Source organism: Dermacentor silvarum, chromosome 1 (assembly GCF_013339745.2).
Source record: "Dermacentor silvarum isolate Dsil-2018 chromosome 1, BIME_Dsil_1.4, whole genome shotgun sequence".
Classification (NCBI taxonomy): Eukaryota; Metazoa; Arthropoda; class Arachnida; order Ixodida; family Ixodidae; genus Dermacentor; species Dermacentor silvarum.
The window spans coordinates 369,984,314-370,008,355 of NC_051154.1; the positions used below are offsets into that span (position 1 = coordinate 369,984,314).

Consider the following 24,042-nt stretch of genomic DNA (forward strand, 5'->3'; position numbering starts at 1 on the left):
TTCACGTTAAACCATTTTTCTTTAAGAAAGGGGATTCGATTTTTTACTGCGATGGCAGTTCTTGAAATTGGGTTCAAGCTTAGTTCTTCCGGGAATTCTGTTACGTTGACGATGACCCTTGACGGCATCGATGACACGCAACAATGATGTTTGTCATCGATAGGCCACTTCGTCATCCCCAGCTCTGTCATTGCATAGAGTGAATTAAAGGTAAATTTCTCTCTGTGACCACCTCCACTAGAATTTGACCCCATGCTAGTGAATCAGTGTTCATTTGGGAGTCGAGCACGCTAACGACGGAACTGCAGCACAACAACAGTGCTGGTCTGTTAGTACAAAAGTAGATATTGATGACGAGTTCAGGTCGTTGCTTGGCCATCGCTCCCAATGTACTCCTGTGGATCAGTGGCCCCGGCCGTCGATCAATACTCCATACGATGTCAGACTACACGTTGCAAACCGGCTCGAAATGACTCCTCCGTGCACACAGGTTTATTCACAAATATACATGTCAACAATTGCTTGTGGAGCGACAGAACTTCAAAAGCTTTTATTGCTTTTGAAGTTCTGTCCCCCCCTCACAAAAACGAATCTGCCTTTTATAAGCAACTTGATTCACAAAAGAATGAACCTTCACCGCCTCTCCGCACCGTAGCAACGGAGAACCGTAGCCACCAATAACAAGCGGTTTTACAAGCGCAGAGATGCAACCTGAACTAGCGGTTAAACAAACCAGCTAACAAACTTTCTATCTGCTACCCCTACTGGCCGCCTTCGTTGTTTCCTGAATGAATTATGGGATTTTATGGAAGAAAACCACGATTTGATTATGAGGCATGCCGCAGTGGGGAACCCCGGATTAACTTTGACCACCAGGCAATCGTTCTTTCCTCCTTTCCTCTGGCATTATGGCTTAGCTCCAAAGACAACGATAACAAATCAAAGTAAACACTCAAGACAACACAAACAGCAATAAGTTCCTTTAATAAACTCTAGTAAAAGCATTACCGCTTCTTTTTTTGGAATCCACTCGTTAGCCAGGATTCTGCACTCAAACTGCACATCTGTTTGAAAACAAGCCGCTGCATACTCTATGTGTCTGAGGCCACCTGAAAAATGCGATTCCCATCTGCCCATTAGCTTCACAACACTCTAAGAACAGTTGCACCCTTTGAGGTGCATTTTTGCCACACAACAATAATCGTCATCTGTCTTGCTTGCGTTTCCTATCTTGAAAACTCTGCACTTGCTACTTTCCTGTGGAGAACGCTGTGTCACGCTCATAACGATCTTGTCGTTCGTGACTGAGAAGTGCCGGGCGCACAGCGTTAAAGAAAGGAAAGCCACGCAAGTCAGATGACGATTATTGTTCTGTGGCAAAAATACGCCCCAAAGGGTGCAACTGTTTTTAGAGTGAAGAAGCACTGTCGGCGCACGCCTGTTTTTCCTTCGTCCAGCTCCCTCTACACCATGAGGGTGACAAGACTGACGACCGGCAAGTGACGCCTTTGTTGGCACCAGTTGGTCGCCCAGTTGTCGGTTGGAAACATCGTGCACTTGCGGTAAACGACCATTGGCTCAGTGACACCCACTACTGTAGGGGCAGAAAACATATGGAAACGTTTGTGCTAAGTCTCCACATGCTTCTACTTCTAAATAAAATAAATCACAAAAGAAGGTCATCGAACTTAACAAGTCTGTGCGCTCCAGACAGACTGAGAGCAGTGGCGTCTGTGTGTCACACACCCCGTGACGAATTTGGCCCGCCGCCGGGCCAAATTCCTAAGCCGACCTATGAGCTTCCGAAAATAACCCCACGAAAGCAAGGACAATTAGTAATGGGACCTTTGGTGTGCCAGCGAATGCCAGTTGCTGTCCAAAGACCGAGTCACAGCCCAGAGTTTTCAAAACACAACAAAATATATTCTTCCAAACAAGGTAGTTACATACACACTTCAGCAAGGCACATCACAAAACAATTCAGATGGGTATTCACAATACAGAGGAAAATAATTAACGACAAGCACTAAGAGTGCAACACGTAAAGTGCAAAATGAATAGGAACACTAAGTGTCCAATCGTGTTCACCTGCGCTGGTCTTGAGCCGGAAGATCTCGGCGAAGCTCAAGCATATCTCAAAGAAGTAACTTCTTCCGGAAATGCAGATGCTCGATGAACTCGTCGACTAGCTTGCCGGAGAATCCCCTTCCGCAGACGGTCATATTCATCACGTAGCATCTCTTTACCAGCGCAGTCTGATCCCCCTTCCAATTATCGCACGGCGCTTTTATAGTCTTCGCCGGGAGTTATGGAACCTTCGGTCAGAGTTAGGATCCCGTAGCATGAACAAAGCCTGGCAATCTTCTAGTCAATTCTCCCACCTTCAATCGTGGCCGTTGCAGCGTCCGCGAGGAGGGTGGTGACTCATCCGTTAGCATGCGCTCGGGCTTCCCCCCTCTCCCTCAACTCGCCATTTCTGTCGGGGTCTGAGAGGGTGTTTCGGCGCACGCATTCTCTCTGATTACCGTCGCCTTCGCCTAACTTGTCGATGCTTCTAGGCTCCATTGGGCCCATCGGCTGTTTAAGGTGTACGCGCTCCCTCCTATGTCGAAGCTGCACGAGCCGGCGTGCTTCTTTCACTGGCTTACGTGACACACTGCGCGTGCTTGGATTATGCGCTCTTTTGTGACACTGTGCATGCATTTAGGAGTCCAGGACAAGCAATACTGCAGTGGACGAGGATGAACTATGTATGTACATTGAATAAAAATTATTCTTCACAATATGACAGTCTGTTCTCGTGAATTTATTCATTGTCATGCTTGTGAAAAGAACGTTGGCGGCAGGAAATAGACGTTCATGACAATAACAATGATAAGTTTAAACATGGCAGATACACGCAATAGAGAATGCGCCGAGAAAAAGACGTTTGGTGCAAAACAATGTTGAAAGCATCTACAACTTCAATGCCAACGGCGAAGTTGCAGTGAACCCACTACGTTGTTCACATATCAGCTCACATGATTCACAGATGGCATGAGGCTTATATGGCGCAATTTGTGCTGTTTGTGCATCGTGACAATATACCGCAAATGTACAGAGAAAAAGACAATCACAGAAATTCAGTGTTTGGCACTCCGTCATTTCGCTCGTGACATAAATTGTAGTCGAAGTTTTGGATGCAGAGTTAATCCCTAGACAGAACGTTCCCAATGACACAAACACTGAATTTTCAGAGTGGTGTTAGGAGACTTCAAAGTTGAAGGTCACCTAAATTCCACCCTGTGGAAACATCAGGCAGGCACGAGCTTGGGCGTCGTCCTTCTTAACAATAGAGACATAGAGACAGAACAATTCATCGGCCCTTCCACTCCGTGAAGATAGATGATAAGCGAAGCTTGTCCCTTTGTATACCTAACCGTCCCCTTTGCCATCAACATTATGTTTACTGGAATGTTCCCTTGTTCTTCATCCTGCATTAGAATCTCTTCATTCATTCATACTTGTGTCAGTGTTCGTCGGAGCGGATCACACTAATGAAGGGCAAGTTGTTGACGAACCAAAAACGCTTGCGTTCGATGTCTCAAGTTTCCTTTTTTCTGCTGCATTCGATCATTCTCCGTCATAGCCCTCCTCGAGTAATCATCCGTGACCGCAGCCACCAGTTTACTGCAGATGTCGTAGAAGAGCTTCTTCGATTAGGCGCTTCCAGCTTTCGCCACTCGACACCGTATCACCCGCAAACACATGGGCTGACCGAGAGAGAGAGAGAGAAAGAAAGACAAGGAGGTTAGCCACTGTGAATACCGGCTTGCTACCCTGTACTGGGGAAAGGGGCACAGGGAATAAAAGGTGACAGAAGAAAAACAAAAAAAAACATTGAAGTAAGAAAATTTGCGCAGTGGGCTGACCGAGCATACCAACCGCACACTGGTGAACATGTCCATGTACGTTGCATCGGACCATAAAAACTGGGACATTTTGCCCTTCATTACATACGCTTTTAACACAGCAAAGCACGAGACAACTGGCTACAGCCCGTTTTTCCTGCTCTACACTCGTCCGCCGCGTCACAGACTGGACACCATATTTTCTTTCTCCACCCACGACAATCTCACCATCGCCGAGACTCTGTCTTACTGAAGAAGCTCGACGCTTGGCCCGCATACATACTCTGGCTTCACAAGACTGGTCAAAAGCACGGTACGACAGGCACCATTAGGATGTCAGCCATTCTCGAGGGGATCTAGTCTGGCTATGGTGTCCGGTGCGCAAACGTGGCCTGTGTCAGAAACTTCTTGCCAACCATACTGGCCCATATGTTATTGTTGACCAGCTCAGTGAAGTAAATTATCGACTGGCGCATCTCACCGCAACTGGACGGCGCTCCACCAAGACTGAGGTTGTGCATGTCGCTCGTCTCAAGCCCTTCACACCGAGAACTTAACTGACTTGCCCGGCGGGCTTCGCCTAGGAGGGGAGAAATATTACCGTCAATGTAGCCGCATGAGTAGAAGAGGAAGGAGTGTGAGCAGAGAAGTCAAGAAAGAGAACGTTTTTGCCCGTCGGAGGCTCGCCCTGAGGCCTGTTTAATAAACTCCGTTTTTCTCACGTCGTCACAATATATAACGCCACACAAGAAGGTATGATGCCTCAGTTTCAATGAAAATTATGCACCATACATAAACTGGAGCACAACTTGCTGACTTTTTTTTAATACACACTTAGTTAATGCAGATGTGTCTGAGAAAATTGATGTTTTGGTGCCAAAAACCTTACTTTATCGCTTTAGTCGGAGCATTTTTCTTAAGCTGACCGAATAGGAAGTATTCAGAACCTTCATGAACTTGAATCATGAACTTAACAGTAAATCGTTGACATAGATCATTTGCAAATAAGGCCAATAAAATATGTTATAAATTGCATAGCACCGATGCTGGCACATGTGTTGAATTTAGCTATTGAACCAGATATGTTTCCTGATGGAATAAAAAATTCTAAAGTCTCTATGGTTTACAAGGGTGGGGACAAAAAGCATAGCTCCAAATTATCATCCAATTTCTTTGCTACCAGTGTTTTTCAAAAGGATTAGAAAAAACAATGAGATCACCAAACAAATGCTCTAAACACTTCACAGTATGGCTTTAGAAGGAGAAGTCCAAAGAAACAGCATTACTAGATTTAAAAGGAAATCATCATCATCATCATCAGCCTATATTTTATGTCCACTGTAGGACGAAGGCCTCTCCCTGCGATCTCCAATTACCCCTGTCTTGCGCTAGCGTATTCCAGCTTGCGCCTGCAAATTTCCTAACTTCATCATCCCATCTGGTTTTCTGCCGACCTCGACTGCACTTCCCTTCTCTTGGTCGGTGCTCTCAGCTGTCGAAGTGAAAAGTAAGGAAGCACAGCACGTGCTCGAGGCGCAAGCTCAGCACGCGCAGTGTCGTTCTAAAGCTAGCCACGCTGGTCGTCGCAACCGCCGCTCTGCTAGCCGCCTTCGCCTTCTGAGTAGGGAACGACGTACAGACTGCCGTCACGTTCTCTCCTATAGCAATACAGCGCAGAAAAGAAAAAGTGGGGGCTTACATCTCCCTTTGTCCATGATTTCTGTGCTGTTCAGCCAATCCAAATGCATTAAATACATACATGACAATGTTACCACGCACAGTAAAATAGCATACACTGCTGGAGTTCTACGTCCTGGCTTGCTACTGTGAGCTCTGTTATCGAGATCACAACTTGCACTCATTTTCTGCTTTATATACTACATGATGCCAATAATGTGACTTGCTTCGTACATGTGGCAACATTTCCCAAGAGCAGATGTACAAAACGCGTTTTCCAGTTAGTCAGGCCTTGGAAACAGATTGATTGATTGATGTGTAGTTTTTATTGGCGCAAGGGCCAAATATGGCCAAAGAGCGCCATTCACGTAGTGATAAGCAATGAGTGGTCTATTAATAAATGATGAAATCAGTTAAGAATGGTCGATAAACGTGGCTGTAAAGGGGCCTAAAATGAATCGCTGTAAAATACTGAGGATATAAATATACTAAAATGATCGCAATAATTTGTGATGTGCGGTATGATAATAAAATATGTGCGAGGAAGAATCTTTGCATGTCGTGGAGGTTGCAGCAGCACTAGTACCTCACAGAGCCCTTGGGGGGCAAGGGCTGGTAGGCACGTGCTTACAAATACGCCTGTATTGCAGCTGCAACCTCCAAGAGGAGGTCATGCTACAAGTATCCGGGCCAAATGACCTTTAAGATGTTGGTTTCGGCTAAAAATTTTAATACTGTTTTAAAATCAAAAAGCGGTTCGTTGCTTAGAAAAAATGCCGGGTGTAAAGGTAAGTGCTGACGATATGCGAAACCGAAGTACTTTTCCCTCTCTGCTTCTACCTCGGGGCACTCGAGAAGAACATGGAGGACTGTAAGACTATCGCCACACTTTATACATGTCGGAGGATCGCTTCCATTCAGAAGGAAAGAGTGAGTGCCGTAAGTATGCCCTATTCTTAATCTACAAAGAAGCACTTCTTTGTGTCTTGCTGTTCTCTCAGATATCCAGTTCCCTAATTTTGGTTTTATGATGTGCAGCTTATTTAATACTTTGGTATCCCACTGGCTTTGCCAATACTTCCTCAACTGATGTCGTATGAAGGGTTTGAGGTCTGTGACTCCTATGGGCATATTTATATCAGTATCACTATAGGCTACTGACGTAGCATTTTCGTCGGCAGCTACATTGCCTACTATGCCTCTGTGGCCCGGTACCCAGCAAAGAAAAATGACTTGGTTGCACATGTACGCTGTACATAGCAATGAGTACAGTTCATTAAAAACAGGGTTCTTATGTTTTTGTAAGCTCATTAAGCCTCTAACGACGCTCAATGAATCCGTGAACACAATAGCTTTAGTGGTATGTGTCTACTTTATATGTTTTATGGCCGTGAGTATGGCGAATGCTTCTGCAGTGAATATACTGGTGTGTGGATTTAATGCACCCGATTTTAAAAACGATGCTCCCAGAGGTGCATAAGCCACACCAGATGGAGACTTTGAAGCATCTGTGTAAAATTCTTCGCAGCAGTATTTCGCTTGAAGTTCGAGGGAGTGAGAACGTATATGCGCTTCAGGTGTATGTTTTGATACTTGTAGAAAAGAGATGTCACACTGGATGGTCTGCCATTCCCAGGGTGGTGGAAAGTGAGTGGGGGCCATTAGTAAGCTTTCCCTAAGTGGGACACCTGTTTCCTCTGCCATTGCTTCCAAACGCAGGAACAGAGGAGTCCTCAAAGCTGGGCGGTTATGAGAAAGCCTGGCAGTGGATTCGTCGTAAGTAATTGAGTGACATGGGTGTTCAACATCTGATTCTACCTTCAGGAAGTACGCGAAAGCTAAATAGGTCCTTTGGAGATGTAGGGACCATTCATTGGACTCAACATACAGGCTTTTTACAGGACTAGTCCTGAAGGCACCTGTAGCCAGGCGGATACCCAGATGGTGAACAGGATCGAGAATCTTTAAAGCACTAGGCGCAGCAGAGTGATAAACTACTGCGTCGTAGTCAAGGCGCGATCATATCAGACTCTTATACAAGTTCAAGAGGCATCGCCTGTCACTTCCTAAGGATGTGCGTGACAGAAGCTTCAGTAGATTCATTGTTTTGAGACATTTCTCATTAAGATGTTTCAGGTGAGGGATAAAAGGGAGTTTAGAATCTAAGATTATACCTAAAAATTTAGGCTGAGAGCTTACAGATAGACGTTCTCCATTCAGAGAAATATCGGGATCCGGTAATATTCCTCTCTTGTTTGAGAAAAGCATGCAGGTACTTTTCTGTGGGTTTAGACTAAACCGATTCTCATCCGCCCACTTACATAGTTTGTTTAGGCAAATCTGTACTTGTCGCTCTGTGATGTGTTTTTGTTGTCACTGATCTCGGGGGCGTGCAGGTGTTAGAGGAGATGGTAGGCAGGCGCATGGCAACACAGCAAAAGGATTTTTAATTACGCACGAACCCAAGACCCGAACGAAAGGAAACAAAAATAAACAAGCACACTAAAACACACCGCGGGGACAATACTAACGAAGTTACAACCTAAAGCCTATTATACTAAGAATGTTCCTATTTGTGCCTACACTCGTCTGTGGCGGCTAATCCACCAAAGTCAGGCAACCTTGTATTAACGCTTGGACGCAGTGAATAATAGTCACCTTGTTGTGTTCGTCGTTGCACGTTTGTCCGAGTCCGAAGCTCATCGGCCCTTTCTCTCCGAATTCAGCGCTCTTGTCGATTCCACAGACGTCTGTGCCTCGCTGTCGTCGCGTCGTCTCTTTTGTAGGTGTTTAGCTCATCAGTGCTCCGTCGGTGGCGAGCTCCTCAGCTCGTCATTGATGGCATTCGCCGTAGCTTCGGCCCACCTGCCTAGGCCTAGCGTCGGGATGCATCGCAACCGACGTGTCGTCCCGAGGAGATTCGAACGTGCCGGTCTGCCGCAGAAGGGGGATCCTCTCTGGGGTGCCTGGTCCTGCCGTGAGAAGCTGCAGCCCGTCCAGGAGCCTCGCCCGAATTTGCCGATGTCGACAACCAGACCCCCAAGTCTCCCGTCGCCAGAACATAGCTGGAGATGCGACCTTCCTGACCCGGTGCCACGTTGAAACTCAACGGACAGCGCCGTTCATCCCTCGACTATGCCTCGGCTCGTGCGCCTCGCACGCTCGCGCCGTTCGGAACCCCGTGTTTCTCGTGCTCCTTTTCTTTTTAGCGCCACCGGCGGCCTCTTACATATGACATGGGTCCCCTTTTTGAGAGTTTTTTTCCAAAAATCTGCTTACTCCTGATCTGTGGGGGGAGGGGGTGACGTTCGGGTGATGACTGTGACTTCTCATAGTGACATTGGTGCCGGTTCGTGTGAAGACTTGATGCACTACACAACACCACCACACACTTCACCGCACAATTCACCAGTTGCACTGTTCACCACGTTTAAGAGTGTACTTTATGCACTTTTCATCACCTAATGCACTTCACACGACTGTTCACAATGTTCACTATCTAATGTTCTGAAACACTCTCACATGAATAAACTTTGGGCCTAGACATAATTTACAATACTCCACATGCCCTATATATGCGTAGGTACTGTTACAGTGTATTCCTTTCTATACACATTTCTGAATCCAGCAGTCTTCCGCATGCCATTCCTAAATGTTTTTCGTTTTGGTTCTGACCATTGCACCTGCCCTATTTTTTCCATCTCTTGCGAATCTTTTTCCTACCCTTACGCGTTACATGTCTAGGGCGATTTGTGTATCTATCCCCTTCGCCCTTTTTCTCGGAGTCCCAATGTCTCCTCACGTCTAGTGCTTGATACTCCCTATCTTTCCGAGGTGAAACGACTTTTTCCACTCTCTTCCGCTCTTCGGGTATATAAACCTCGATCGGGATGTTGTCCATCCTCTTATCCCGGTTAACCTGAACCAAGGGCTCTCCGGTCGTGAACTTCTTTACGGCGTCATGGGCACTATCTAGTCTGCCTGTGTCCTTCCCTTCAGCAATCGTGCGCACACTCATATTCTCGTTTTTCCCCTTAGCCATAGTCTTTTGACATACGTCACATAACCTGACGTATCTCCTCACGTCGCTCTGTACCCCAATCCAGAAGAACTCGTCTGTAATTCTCGCCAACGTGCTCCCTATCCCTTGATGTCCTGCCATCACACTGTCATGTCCTATCTTCATTACTGTTTCTCGCAGTTCCTTTGGGACCATTAACTGCTGAACCTCTCTTCCTGAATTGAACACACACCTCCGGTATAATAAGTTGTTCTTCTTGAAAAACTCCGCTACGTTTCGACTTCTTTGTCTTCGTACTACTTCCCCTATCTTCCGTACGCACTTCTGCAATGATTCGTCTTTCTCCTGTAATTCCTTGAACTCAGCGACCGTTATGTTCAACCCTTTAATGTTCGTGACCGGTAATGGTTTTAAGGACTTAGTACTCTTACTCCTGGCTTGCGTTTGTACTGCCGCTGCTACCTCTACCTCAGGTGACTCCTCTTCTAGCGTTTCTGGCTTTTCTCTCTTCTCTAAATCTTCTGTCCTCTTCCAGTTAGGGTCTGGGTCATCCGCCCTTCTCACCCCTGATACATTCCCCAAAATGAAGTCAAACAGAGGATCTTCTACACACCTAGCTGTGACCAATCACGTAAAAAATTGTGTCGAAACTTGAATTTGCGCCTCTGGCAAATACTTAACGGACCTGTCCGCCAAAATGACTGGTTTGAAATAGCCGGTCATGTTCTCTGACGGCACCAGACTTTCCCTAACCAATACTGTGTTCGCCCCCGTGTCTCTCAAAACTGTGGCCCTGCGTCCTTGAACTTCTCCCTCCACCACGGGCATGTTCTTTTCTCTCGGCTCACCCTCTTTACCTTTCATCATACATGCAGCTTTGTCTGCGTATCCTGATCTGCATTCGTGCGCTCCATGCCCTCTCTTTTGACATAGCTGGCAAACCACTGGTGGACCACGTCTACTATCCTTCGCCCGACAGTTCATTGCTATATGTCCCAGCCGGTTACAAAGAAAACATCTTTGGGGCGTCCCTTGCCTGTTCATTGGACCCCGATTCCTCGTCTCACCTGCAGCTGCCATCGGCGCGTCCTTGCCACTCTTTCCTAAATTTCTTAGACCCTGCGCCTCTACAAACTGATCTGAGTGCGCTGCCATCTCCTCCACTGTTTTTAATTTCCTCTCTTTGAGGAATACCGCCAGACTGTCGCTGCACCTGGCGAGAAATTGCTCTCCTACGACCTTGTCCCGCACCCCTTCATATGTCTTGTTGGCCTCCGACAACTCCATCCATCTCTCAAAGTAGTTTGTTAATCTACATGCAAACTGTTTTCCAGTTTCTGCGTCTTCTGGCTTGCATGACCTGAACTTTTCGCGGAAACCCTCAGCGGTTAGCCGGAATCTTTGCAATAAAGTGTTTTTACTTTGTCGTAGTCTAGATTCTATTCGACGGGCATCCGTCCGAACGCACTCAAAGCCTCACCAACTAGGCACAGGCTTAACCGCTAGCCCACTCGTTTCTTGCCCAGCCTTGCCCGACCGCTATTCTTTCGAAGCGGTGCAAGTACGCATCTAAATCGTCCCTACGCTCATCAAAAGGAGCCATTAATTTCCTAGGGCAAATTTGCTTTGGTCTGGGCAAAGTTGAGTTGGATGACACCGATCCGGGTGAACTTGTGCCGTCACGAGAACCTGCGCCCATCTCCGCTAGTCTAATCTTTAATTCTAAAATTTCTTTTTCATTTTTGTGCTGTTCACGCACTCGTTCATGTTCCTCGCGTGCTCGTTCGTGCCTCTGATGCTCTCGTTCGTGCTCCTTCTCTTTCTCTTGACGAGTATACTCGAAGAATGTCATTGTCTTGTCCTTTGAGAGGTTTAAATCCTTGGCTATTGCCGCCAAACGTTCCCACTCCATCTTTGCTACTCCCGAGTATCGGTGACTGGGCTAAGATAGAAACCGGGACGGATCCTGGCAGGCTCACCAATTGTGATGTGTTTTTGTTGTCACTGATCTCGGGGGCGTGCAGGTGTTAGAGGAGATGGAGTAGGCAGGCGCATGGCAACACAGCAAAAGGATTTTTAATTACGCACGAACCCAAGACCCGAACGAAAGGAAACAAAAATAAACAAGCACACTAAAACACACCGCGGGGACAATACTAACGAAGTTACAACCTAAAGCCTAATATACTAAGAATGTTCCTATTTGTGCCTACACTCGTCTGTGGCGGCTAATCCACCAAAGTCAGGCAACCTTGTATTAACGCTGGGACGCGGCGAATAATAGTCACCTTGTTGTGTTTGTCGTTGCACGTTTGTCCGAGTCCGAAGCTTGTCGGTCCTTTCTCTCCGAATTCAGCGCTCTTGTCGATTCCGCAGACGTCTGTGCCTCGCTGTCGTCACGTCGTCTCTTTTGTAGGTGTTTAGCTCATCAGTGCTCCGTCGGTGGTGAGCTCCTCAGCTCGTCATTGATGGCGTTCGCCGTAGCTTAGGCCCACCTGCCTAGGCCTAGCGTCGGGATGCGTCGCAACTTCTTCAGGAGTGCCGACGTGTCGTCCCGAGGAGATTCGAACGTGCCTGGTCCTGCCGTGAGAAGCTGCAGCCCGTCCAGGAGCCTCGCCCGAATTTGCCGAGGTCGACGGCCACACCTTGGACGGCCAGCGTCACGGACTCAACCAGACCCCCAAGTCTCCCGTCGCCAGAACATAGCTGGAGATGCGACCTTCCTGACCCGGTGCCACGTTGAAACTCAACGGACAGCGCCGTTCATCCCTCGACTACGCCTCGGCTCGTGCGCCTCCCGCACTCGCGCCATTCGGAACCCCGTGTTTCTCGTGCTCTTTCTTTTTTGCGCCACCGGCGGCCTCTTACATATGACACGCTCGCAGATTGCCCGATTACATGATTTGAATCCAATCTGCACATCGTCCACATATACCGAATAAAACATTGTGCACGGTATAACGGTGTGCAAAGAATTCATTTTGACGATGAAGAGAGTACGGCTGAGTACCCCGCCTTGAGGTACACCTGTCTCCTGAGTGAATGACCGTGATAGGACATTGCCAACTCTCACACGAAATGTTCTATTGCAAAGATAATTTTCGATAAAGCTCAGCAAGTTACCACGGATACCCATTCGAGACAAATCTCGAAGAATTCCAAAGCGCCACGTAGTATCGTAGGCCTTCTCCATGTCAAGAAATACTGACAGGAAAAATTGCTTGTGTATGAAGGCATCCCGGATGTTCACCTCCATACGGACAAGATGGTCTATAGTAGATCTACCTTCCCTGAATCCACATTGCAGAGGATCTAGTATTTTGTTATTTCCAAGATAATGAATCAAGCGTCGGTTTACCATTTTTTCAAAGAGTTTGCACAAACAGCTTGTCAACGCTATGGGTCTGTAGCTGACGGCTAAAGAAGGGTCCTTGTTCTCTTTGAGAATTGGGATTATGATGGCTTGTTTCCAAGTGGACGGAATGTGACCTGTAGACCAAATGGCATTAAAAAGCGACAGGAGTGTTTTGTGAGTTTCATGGTTTAAGTGATTAATCATGTCATATACTATTCCATCGGCTCCTGGCGCAGACTTGTTGCAACATTTCAGTGCAGCGTGAAATTCAGCCATGCTAAATGGGCGATTGTAAGGTTCCTTTTGCGTGCTTTTCCGATCTAAGGGCAGTCGCTCTGCTTGTCGTTGATATCTTAAGAATGTGTCGGAATAGTGGGATGAACTGGAAACATGTTCGAAGTGTGCACCTAGATAATCAGCTTGATCTGTGAGGGTACCTCCCTGGATATTTACTAGCGGCAGAGGATGAGTTTGTCGGCCTTTTAATTTGTTTACTCTGTTCCATGCTTTTCTTTCGTCTGTATAAGAATTGATGCTACTGATGCATTTTTGCCAACTTTCCCGTTTTGCACGGCGGTGTGTTCTTCTTCCTTGTGACTTAATCCGTTTGAAATTAATGAGGTTTTCTGTGGTGGGGGAGTTACGTAGGAGATTCCAAGCCTTGTTCTGCTTCTTCCACGCTTCCTTACACTCCTCATTCCACCATGGTATACGCCGTTTCGAAGCTGTCCCGTTTGTTTGGGGAATGCATATTGATGCAGCATCAATTACAAATGCTGTAAAGTATGCTACTGCATTGTCAATGCCAAGTGCACGGATATTGTCCCAGGGCAAATGTGTTATTTGACAAAACTGCGTCCAGTCAGCTGAATCGACTTTCCATCGAGATCGTATGTACGGCATTCAGCCTGCTTTGTAAAGTTTAAAGCGATAGGAAAGTGGTCACTACCATACGGGTTATTAATGACTTCCCACTCCAGATACGGCACAAGTGTGCCGGACACTATACTAAGATCTATGGAGGAAAATGTTTTGTGTGTAGTGCTGTAGTATGTTGGTCCCTTCTTGTTCAGCAAGCAGGCACTTGAGGAGAATAGGAAGTTTTCTATTAACCGTCCTCTCACAACACGAGAGTCGCCCCACAGTGTACTATGCACGTTTAGGTCTCCGACGACTACATAAGGATGGGGAAGCTCATCTATAAAGCTCTGAAATGTTTCCCTAGAGAGCTGGTAATTCGGGGGGATGTATACAGAGGTAATGGTCACCACTTTGTCAAACAGCACTGTTTGGATAGCAACAGCCTCAAGTGGCATTCGGAGGAGTAGTTGCCGACAGGCCACTCCTCTGTCGACTATTATAGCTGCACCACTGGACGATGCCACCGCGTCATCTCGGTCTCTCCGGAAAATGGCGTATTGACGGAGAAAGTTTGTGTGTGTAGATTTAAGGTGTGTCTCTTGCACACACAGCACCTTTGGATTAAACTTATGTAAAAGTTCTTTAACGTCATCAAGGTTCCGGAAAAGACCTCTGATGTTCCAGTGTATAATTGCAGTATCCATGTTAAAAGGAATATGTGCTGTGTGGCTAAGACAAGAACAACAATGTAGATTAGCTTACAGGGCCCTTTCCGGGCCCCGTAATGCGGGGTTTGTCTTTCTTGCCGCGGTCCTGGGACTCGCGGTGGTCCTTTGGCGCTGGCTGCGCCGGCTGGCTAGGGGTAACGTCCATTTCCTCTTGTGAGGCACTGGATGTCCACTCTTGTGAGCGGTGTGTACGTCGTGAAGGCCTCGCCTCATGAGACGGGGCCTTGGAGCCTGCCAACCCAGAGGTCGACAGGCCCTGCTTCAGGGCAGGCAAAGCAGCGCTAGCTGCTGTCACCAAGGGGGCTGGTGGCATGACCGTGGCCACACTCTTTGTGGGCCGGGCAAATGCCGAAGTCTGCTGCGGCGTTGCCCCCTTACGCGCCGCCGCCTCAGCATACCCTGAGGTATGAAGGAATGAAAACACGCTTCCGTGCTTCCTGGAAAGAAACGTTCTCTTTGATCTTCATAGTTATAATTTCCTTTTCCTTTTTCCACGTGGGACATGCTCGTGAGTATGCTGCATGTTCACCGTCGCAGATAGGACAGTGGAGTGTACCAGTACAGTTGTCAGAGTTGTGTTCATTGTGTCCACATTTCGCACAGGTCAGCCGGCCTCGGCAGTTTTGCGAGCCATGGCCGAATCGTTGGCACTTAAAGCATTTACGAGGGTTTGGTATGTATGCCCTTACTCGTGTCTTTGTGTAGCCGGTTTCAAGAGAATCTCGCAGTACACTCGTTGCAAAGGTGAGTATCAAGTGCTTTGTTGGGATTTCTTTGTTTTCACGCTTGATGATTATTCGCTGCACTTTGATTACATTCTGGTCCTTCCAGCCATCTAGAAGCTCTTCTTCACTCAAGCTAAAGAGATCTTCGTCTAAAACGACTCCTCTGGACGTATTCATTGATCGATGTGCTGTCACTGTGACTGGGATGTCACCAAATGTCACGAGCTTTGAGGTATTTCCGTACTGAAGCTTGTCGCGAACCTCAAACAAAAGGTCACCGCTAGCCATTTTTGTGACTTTGTAGCCGGGGCACAATGAGTCAGTGAGACACTTAGCAACGGCAAATGGGGAAACGGTTCGGACAGTCTTTTCTGGGTTTTCGCAATGTATTACATGGTAGCGGGGAAAGATTTCTTTACTTTGGACAAAAAATTTCATTGTTTCCTCGGTGCGTCCTCTTTTAAAAAGAGGACGATCAGGTAGTTTGGGGAATGCAGCTAATGCCATAAATCCTTACTTAATTTCGGCCGCGATGCCAGCCGCCCACCACCGAGCCCAACAAGGGGACGTGACAGGAGCTCCTATAATGTGAGTCCTGCCAACGCCAGCTGTACACCGCTGCTATAACCAAATATGACATAACCAAGACAGGTTAGCCACACAAGGTTAACCCTTGCCACCGAGAAGATAGGAAGTAAATAGAAGATAAGAGAAGACAGGACAGTAATGAAAGGGAGGTATAAAGAAAAAAGAGCGTGGAGATGAGGACAGGAAAAGGTGACTGCCGATTTCCTCTAGGTGGGTCAGTCTAGAGGTGCCGTCTATGTGAAGCAGAGGCCAAAGAAGTGTGTTGCCTCCGCCGGGGGCCTTAAAGGTCCAAACACCCGGCATTAGCTCAACCTCCAGGATCCCCCTTTCCCCAGACACGGCAAAGCCACGCACAGCTACGCGTGGAAGGGTCCAACCCCCGTGTGCTCAGGTACGTGGTGGCGCAACTCACCAAACGACTGCTTGCGCAGACGCCCCTGCAGGGGCCTTGCAAACAGCCGTGCAAAGTCACTGTAAGTGCCGTGTGCACCTTCACCTCGTTGTCTGCATCACTGTGATGACAGGTTCGTTCATTTAATGATTCGGACGGTTCTCTGAGGCGGAGCCTCCCAGAACCCGATTGAGGACAAAGCCGTTTGTTAGAGAATGCACACAAACATTTATTAAAACTGAAACAAAAGGTAACCCATAAAACAAACACTCAAAAAGACTATCACGTCACGAAATGCAATTATGGCTAAGATGATATTAATAACAGTCAAGTCCGGGCAGGCTGTGAGTGTGAGTGCGCACTATAGTCTCGACGCGGCGAAAGGGAGATGAGACGACGAGAGAAGTGGTGTTGTTCTCACCAAAAGGTCGCTGTGTTGGACCGGCTATCAGTGCGTCGTAACTCTGGCTTGGATCGAGAAGACAGGCGGCTCGGCAGCACGGGCAGACGGTGGCGGCGTTCTGGCCAGGCAGCTGGTCGTGGAACTCGGGCCCGTAGCCCGACAGCTCACGTTCTGCCCACGGGCAGAGACGCTCGCCGGCCTTGGGCAGCAGCAGTTGACGATTGGGCAGAGTGGCAACGCTAGGAATGGGTTGGCAGGAGGCCCCGGTCAGGTGAAGTCTTGGTGGCTCGGGTCCGGAACCCGACAGCCCGTCTTCAACCCCCGGTCCAGTGGCCGACCTTCTCCTGGTGCCGCTTCTAGAACTCTCCCCCCCCTTCTGCCAGCATGCCTGGTTTTTTTGCAACTCTGGCCGATTTGTCGTTTCCTCATTGGCTGCTTGAGGTTTTGTGTTGTCTTGCGATTGGATGTCTTTCTTTTGTTGTTTTTCTTCTTGTGCCTGTCATGAGTAAGACACCGGCGGCGACATAAAAGAAGAAAAGGACGAAGTAAACGGAGCGTTCTGAACGGCGCGAGCGCGGGAGGCGCGTGACCCGAGGTATGGTCGAGGGAGAAACGGCACTGAGCGAGCATTATCGACGTGGCTCTGGGCTGGGAAGGACGCATCGTCAGCTACGCTCTGGCGACGGGAGACTTGGAGGTTCGGCCGAGTCCGTAACGCGGGCAGTCCAAGGTGTGGCTGTCGACCTCGGAGACGTTCGAGCGAGGCTCCGTGGACCAGCTGCAGCACCACACGGCATGGCCGGGCACTCCAGAGAGGATCCCCCTTCATCGGCAGACCAGCGCGTTTGATAATCCCCGGAACGCCACGTCGGCACCGGAGAAGAGAGATAGATGGAAGCAACGGGCGAGGACGTCAATAGGCCTACTCCGTCAAGCCTCCCTGCCACGTCAGCAACAGCGACCAGGTTACCCAGGCTCCCGAGACGAGTGAGTTGAAGGACCGACTTCTATGCAGCAACGTTTATGCGAAGATCAGCGAAACGGCCACATGGAAAAAGATTCTACGAGATTCCGGCCGGAAAGATACGAGCAACGCGCATCGACGAACTCTGTGAGAACGATTCTTTATTGTATACTCAGAGTATGAAGCTAAGGTTACTAGACTTCCGTGTAGGAAACAACCAGAATTAACGGAGGTGGAATTTAGGGCATGTTTATTGCCTTGTTAGGTTGTACATTTGTTAAAATATATTTGTTTGTTGTGTCTTAGTTCAGTGTGTACTTGAGTTTTAGTTTGAGGTTTTTGGCTTTCGTGTGAGATTAAAAATCTGCTTGCTGTGTTGCCATGCGTCTTCCCTCTCTACCTCTATTAACACCAGCACGCCCCCGAGATCGGTGACAAAAACACATCACAATTGGCGAGCCTGCCAGGATCCGTTCCAGGATTGGATTCAGCCCAGTCACTGATACTCGGGAGTTGCCGAGATGGATTGGGAGGCGATATCGGCCACTATTCGAGAACAGAAGCTCAGCGAGGAGCAGGGCCTCAAATTAATCGAGGATGCAAGGAAACGCGTCGAGCCAGAACACAATGAAGCTAAAAAGGCTTATGAAGAAAGGAAGCAGTTCCAGGAGAAAGAAATCCAAATGCTGCAAGAAGAGCTACATACATTGAAAATGAAAGCCAGTGAGGCCGGGTTAAAGATAGAGAATAGGCCCACTAGCGTAGTAGATCAGCCTGAAAGCGCAGGGACGTTAGAAGACACAGGTAGAGTAGATAGCGCCCGTGACGACGCAGAGGAGAAGCCCTCGACTACAGAACCCTTGATTAAGAAAGACAGTGATATGAGGATGGGCGACATTCCGATAGAGATTTGCGTAAGCGTGGAGCAGAGGGCGGTAACGAAAGAAGTAGCTTCACCTCGTAACGACATGGGGTTTGTAATGGAAAATGATTCCAAGAATCGCAAGGCATCAGAAATGACGAGCCAGTCAAACTCCGAGAGAAACAAGAAAGAGGATAGAGGCCCTAGTCACCTAAAAACTGCAAAGCGTGAAGGTAGGTGGAAAACTCCCAGTAGATGGAAAAGAAAACGGCGTATTAAAACGCAGATGCATGAGAAGATGCGGACGTCAGGGAAAAGGATTAAGAGGCCAGAGTTAAGGCAGAGCCATTCCAAGCAGTACGAGCGATATATAGGCGTAAGAAAGAAAAGGAAGCTAGAGCTAAAGCACAAGCATTCCAAGCTGCTCGAGAAATGTGCCAGAGCCAGAAATGGAAGGAGGCAGGCCGTACGTAGGGAAGCGTGGGAGCTCCGTAAAAGGAGGAAAAAATAGAACAGGTATAACTGGTAGGCTACAAGAGAAATATAATTTAGGAATGCCATACAACAGTTGAACTGTCAGTTTCCACAAATGTGTGCAGTGAACAAGTTTATTCATGTAGAGTGTTTTGAGACAATGAACATTGCGAACAATTCAGTGCAATGTACTGTGGAGTGAAATGTGAATGGTGCGCAAAAGTGTGGTGATGAGCGGTGAGACATGCCGACGCACAGAGAAGTACGCAAGTCACCGAAAAAGTCAAGTTCGCCGCCAAAAAGAAGGCAAAGAGAAAGCAGTTTTTTGAGAAAAAACTCTTAAAGGGGAGTCATGTCATGAGTAAGACGCCGGCGGCGATATAAAAGAAGAAAAGGACTAAGTAAACGGAGCGTTCTGAACGGCGCGAGCGCGGGAGGCGCGTGACCCGAGGTATGGTCGAGGGAGAAACGGCACTGAGCGAGCATTATCGACGTGGCTCTGGGCCGGGAAGGACGCATCGTCAGCTACGCTCTGGCGACGGGAGACTTGGAGGTTCGGCCGAGTCCGTAACGCGGGCAGTCCGAGGTGTGGCCGTCGATCTCGGAGACGTTCGAGCGAGGCTCCTTGGACCAGCTGCAGCACCACACGGCATGGCCGGGCACTCCAGAGAGGATCCCCCTTCATCGGCAGACCAGCGCATTTGATAATCCCCGGAACGCCACGTCGGCACCGGAGAAGAGAGATAGATGGAAGCAACGGGCGAGGACGTCAATAGGCCTACTCCGTCAAGCCTCCCTGCCACGTCAGCAACAGCGACCGGGTTACCCAGGCTCCCGAGACGAGCAAGTTGAAGGACCAACTTCTATGCAGCAACGTTTATGCGAAGATCGGCGAAACGGCCACATGGAAAAAGATTCTACGAGATTCCGGCCGGAAAGATACGAGCAACCACAGCGACGAACTGAGTGAGAGATCCATGCTAGTATGGAGATATCAGTAGGCCAGAGTTGCCAGACTTTGATGGAGAAAACGCCCAGAACTATCATGGATAGGAATTTAGGGCATGTTTATTGCTTAATTAAGTTGTGTATTTGTTGGTAGTTTTTCATTCAGTGTGTGTTAGTTTGAGTGAGCTTTATGTCGAGTTTCGAGTTTGTTTGCTGCTTGCTGTGTCGCCATGCGCCTGCCTTCTCCATCTCTATTAACACCCGCACGCCCCCGAGATCAGTGACAACAAAACACATCACAGTGCCGCATGTTCACGTCCACTTCGACGTTGTCGTCTTTAGCCAACATGGAATTCACCTCAGCGCACGCTCTCCTTGTCGTCTGCTTCGTCTCAGTCCACCACACTGTGTCACGCACTTCACACACCACAATCACATGCCATTGCTCTCACTGCTGCTGATGGTGACAATGTTTGCCAGTGCCTTACGCTGTGCTGGCACTTTACGATGGCCGCCCAGTGCCTATAAAGACTTCATGGAGCTGGTGGTTAGGGTTTTGGAGACCGTCAGTAGGACAGATCGGTTATCTGTGAGCTGTTTGGCTTGCAGTGCACTTGACGTGCTGTGCGTTGCGCTGTAACATTATTTTTTTGCCGCCATCTATATATGTGACACGAGATTGCAGGACTCTCAAAGATGCAAAAAACAGCTGTTATTCCTTACTCGTCTCTTTAACCTTCCGTTCACTTTTCTCTCATGCAAACTTTCTAGCTCTCATTTCAGAGCAAGCATGCTTTTTATCCTGCATTAATGTGAAGGTTGTTTGCACACTGATAGCCCTTCACCTCGCTTTATTTTCACTTTATTGATTTATTTAATTTCGCTTTATTTTTATCGTGCAGGTGTGTTGTGTGTTGACTTACGGGACGCATGCCACCATCTGAGTTACCATCGATTTCAGTCTCTGCTTTGAGTAGGTTGAAGACTAGGCCAGCTGACAGCCTGGCCCAGAGATAGTCGGGCAACATGGAAGTCCACTGGCCCACAAACACCGCGCTGAATGCCATCGTGAAGAACACCCTGGGCCACGAGCATGCACACAGCATGAGGAACTTCCAATGGCCAAACTTATGATGAAATACATTAAAAGCACGACAGAATGAAAAGTTGGCTGCAGTAGCTGCACATTTCATTTACAGAGGTACAAGCTGGGTTGACAGAGCGTCAGAGCCACTCGATTAACCATAGACTGCATGAACTAGTTTACACAGGATTAGTGACAGTTCCATACTCGTGCTAAAGCTGTCTAACGTGCCACAGACACAACTTACTCTTGCTCTCCTGAAAGTGTAGGCAATGTTGCAAACTCATGCCAGCATGATGTCTGAATGTGTTAGAAAGAAATGGCATCTAATATAGGCACTTTATACTGTCGGTAAAGATAATTGTGAATGAAGCAAGCCACTTCCTGAACCACTTCTGAAATTGAAGGCAAACCCGATGCACTTACTGTTTACCTAGGACACAAAATGCAGATGACACAAGAAAATTATGGATGAAAGACAAGTGGCTTATAATTATAGCTATAAGTACAACATACAAGTTCAATCTACTTCGGGTATGCTCTTGCACAAGTTCCTTCAACAAACATTTCTTAATTGTAATAAATGGCAATATTTGATTATGATCCATCTAAAATACAGTTGCTCAAGTTAAGGTTTTCCTTGTTAGTCATAAAAAAGTGAAGCCTCAGTGCCACTGCAAAGGTTAAGCTTAATCCCCAGAAAAAAAAAACTAAACAAGCTGAATCACCCACCTGTAAACATTGGTGGCTTCCATCTTCCCCCCTCGTAACCAGGAAGGCACCCAGACGAAAGGCACAGCCATACACTAGGAACATTACACCTTGCGAGAAGGCAAAGGAGAGTGCAAACAGGATGCTCCACTTTTTCGATTCTCTGCAGACAAAAGCAACAGTAACTGTAGGCATGACATCGCCTCAACGAGGTATAATGTACGTGCTTCAGCGTAAATGAAACCAGTCACAGTTACTATGTCCATAATAAAACAAGTTTTACCGTGTACTCCTAAAAGTGTGCTTTGACAGAAACTAGTTGATACGATATGTATTTATTGTATAAGTTGCACTGTCTAGATGACATACAAAAGAACACTGGCACACAAACATGTGTCTATGTATGTTTCATGTTTATGTGTCAGTGTTCCTCCGTTATCTGAGCAGCATGACTTATACAATCAAGGCATGATTATGTATGTATCTGCTGGCTGTGTAAGTCCTTGGGACTTTTTTATTCCTAGCTGCTTGTTCCAACGTAACTGGCATACAATGCAACTAATTAACAAATAAGCTGGAAATGTATCCTTATGTGTTGTACTGTGCCTGATACAATTCTCATGTATTGTTAATGCACAACATTTTACAACATTAAACTCACATAAGTGGCCCCAGTAGGTGGCCGACGAACAGGTCAAAAATGATGGGTTCCAGGTTTAACTCTTGAACAGCCCTAATATTCTCTATGCTCTCTGTGCTCACCTGTAGAAAAGAAAAATGGCCGCTGATAAGTGAAAATTACGACACATACTTATTTGGATGTCACAGAAGTGCATATTAAGCACAAAACATGTGTAGAAGTGTGAAAACCATGCCAAAGCTTATTGTATGTGCTGTGCCTAGTTAAAGATATGCTGCCAGGCACTACAGTGGGCTGTGTGCCCTGCAATTTTGTCACGCATGCTGTTTAAGCATAACAGAAAAAGAGACTTAAGAGAGCCTTCACTTAAATATTTCATGAAATTGGTGACATTGCCGAAACGCAAATTTGGCAAAACGAAAGGCTCATGTGGGTAAACAAAAAGCCTGTTGCAGCTTTTTTAAGAAAACTTTATGCCTAAGAAAATGCTGCTTTTGAAACATCAGTTCACCCGCAACATTTTATTTTGACTTTGCAGAATTTGATTTGTCTGACAAAAGCCATTTTCAATGTCTTGCAAACAACTTGTATTCTGTGTGCTTGATACAGTAGAACCCCGCTGATTCGTTTTTCAAGGGACCCTAAAAAAAACTTAAGAACCTGGAAACGCAAGAGCCAGGAAACAGGCAAAAGTGAGAAATGGGAGTAGTGTTGAACTGCACACAATATTATTTTAATTTTTACGTGTGAAAAAAAGTCGGAGTTTCGCCCGACAGCCGAAGTATCAATTGCGATACCAAATTAGTAGACAGCTATACAAAGTAAGAATAGTAGTTTTATCGTCCGTATAAACTTTTAAACTTTCGCTTATTAACTATATTAACAAGCACGGTGTGAGCGCCCACATGCAAACATGAACACATCACATTCATTGAGTGCGGACACGCACTGTCAAATGCTGGTGTGAGGAATTTAAGCGCCACTGCAGAAGCAAGCGAAGTGACCTTCGTGCTGTTGTCTATCGCTTCAACGCAAACTGCGTGCCAAGAACACACAGCAAGCACAAAGCTACGAGCCGCCGACGCACCTACACTGCGTGGACTCTGCCCCCACCGTAGATAGCTTTCAAGATATGGCGCGCGCAACCACGTGCCGCCGCGCAGCCGCGCAGTATGCAGTTGATGCCAGAGTACAGTAAAACGCCGCCTGCTATCCCTCCCCCCTCGCTCCCTCACCAGTGCCTCGAGCGCAATAGAAGAAGGCGCGCTTTCTCCCTGCTTTCCTTTCTTTCGCACGCAAGATTTAGATGCGGTCATCGGCTCCCTTCGCACACTTTCACTCGCACATAGAGCATACGGCGCGCAGTGACGGCGTTATCGCCCTTGGACCGTATACAGAACATCTATGAGCCAAAACCAATTTTAGGGCCGCAACGCGTCATAGACACCATCTTTAGATAGCAAATATGGATCTCAAGGGCTGTACTTTTGCTGGCGAAAACCGAAAATACGTCATAAGTGTCGCCCCGGGCACTTAGGGTGGCCAATGCCATCGTCAAGCAACCAAGCCAAGTGATATGAAAAGTAAAAATGGCCGCTCCGGCTGGAGCGGGGTGGCAGTTCACAACGTATGATGGGGGAACGGTCCCACAGTTGCAACATAACAGCCGGGTTACCAATGCATTGGGTTCTATGGGAGATGTGACGGGACTGGCCGAAAA

The 24,042-nt window shown here is 47.5% G+C and overlaps 1 long non-coding RNA gene across 1 annotated transcript in view; it reads right to left on the reverse strand.

Annotated features, from left to right (window-relative positions):
- Nucleotides 1–236: 236 nt before the first annotated feature.
- The window catches only part of LOC119437455 (uncharacterized), a 58,756-nt gene continuing 34,950 nt past the window's right edge, over nucleotides 237–24,042 (reverse strand). Inside the window, exons 10-14 of the long non-coding RNA XR_007465093.1 lie at nucleotides 22,344–22,444; nucleotides 21,704–21,845; nucleotides 20,811–20,967; nucleotides 4,372–4,470; nucleotides 237–3,752 (exon numbers count right to left, since the gene is read on the reverse strand). This is a non-coding gene — a long non-coding RNA (uncharacterized LOC119437455). The remainder of the gene's footprint in view (nucleotides 3,753–4,371; nucleotides 4,471–20,810; nucleotides 20,968–21,703; nucleotides 21,846–22,343; nucleotides 22,445–24,042) is intronic.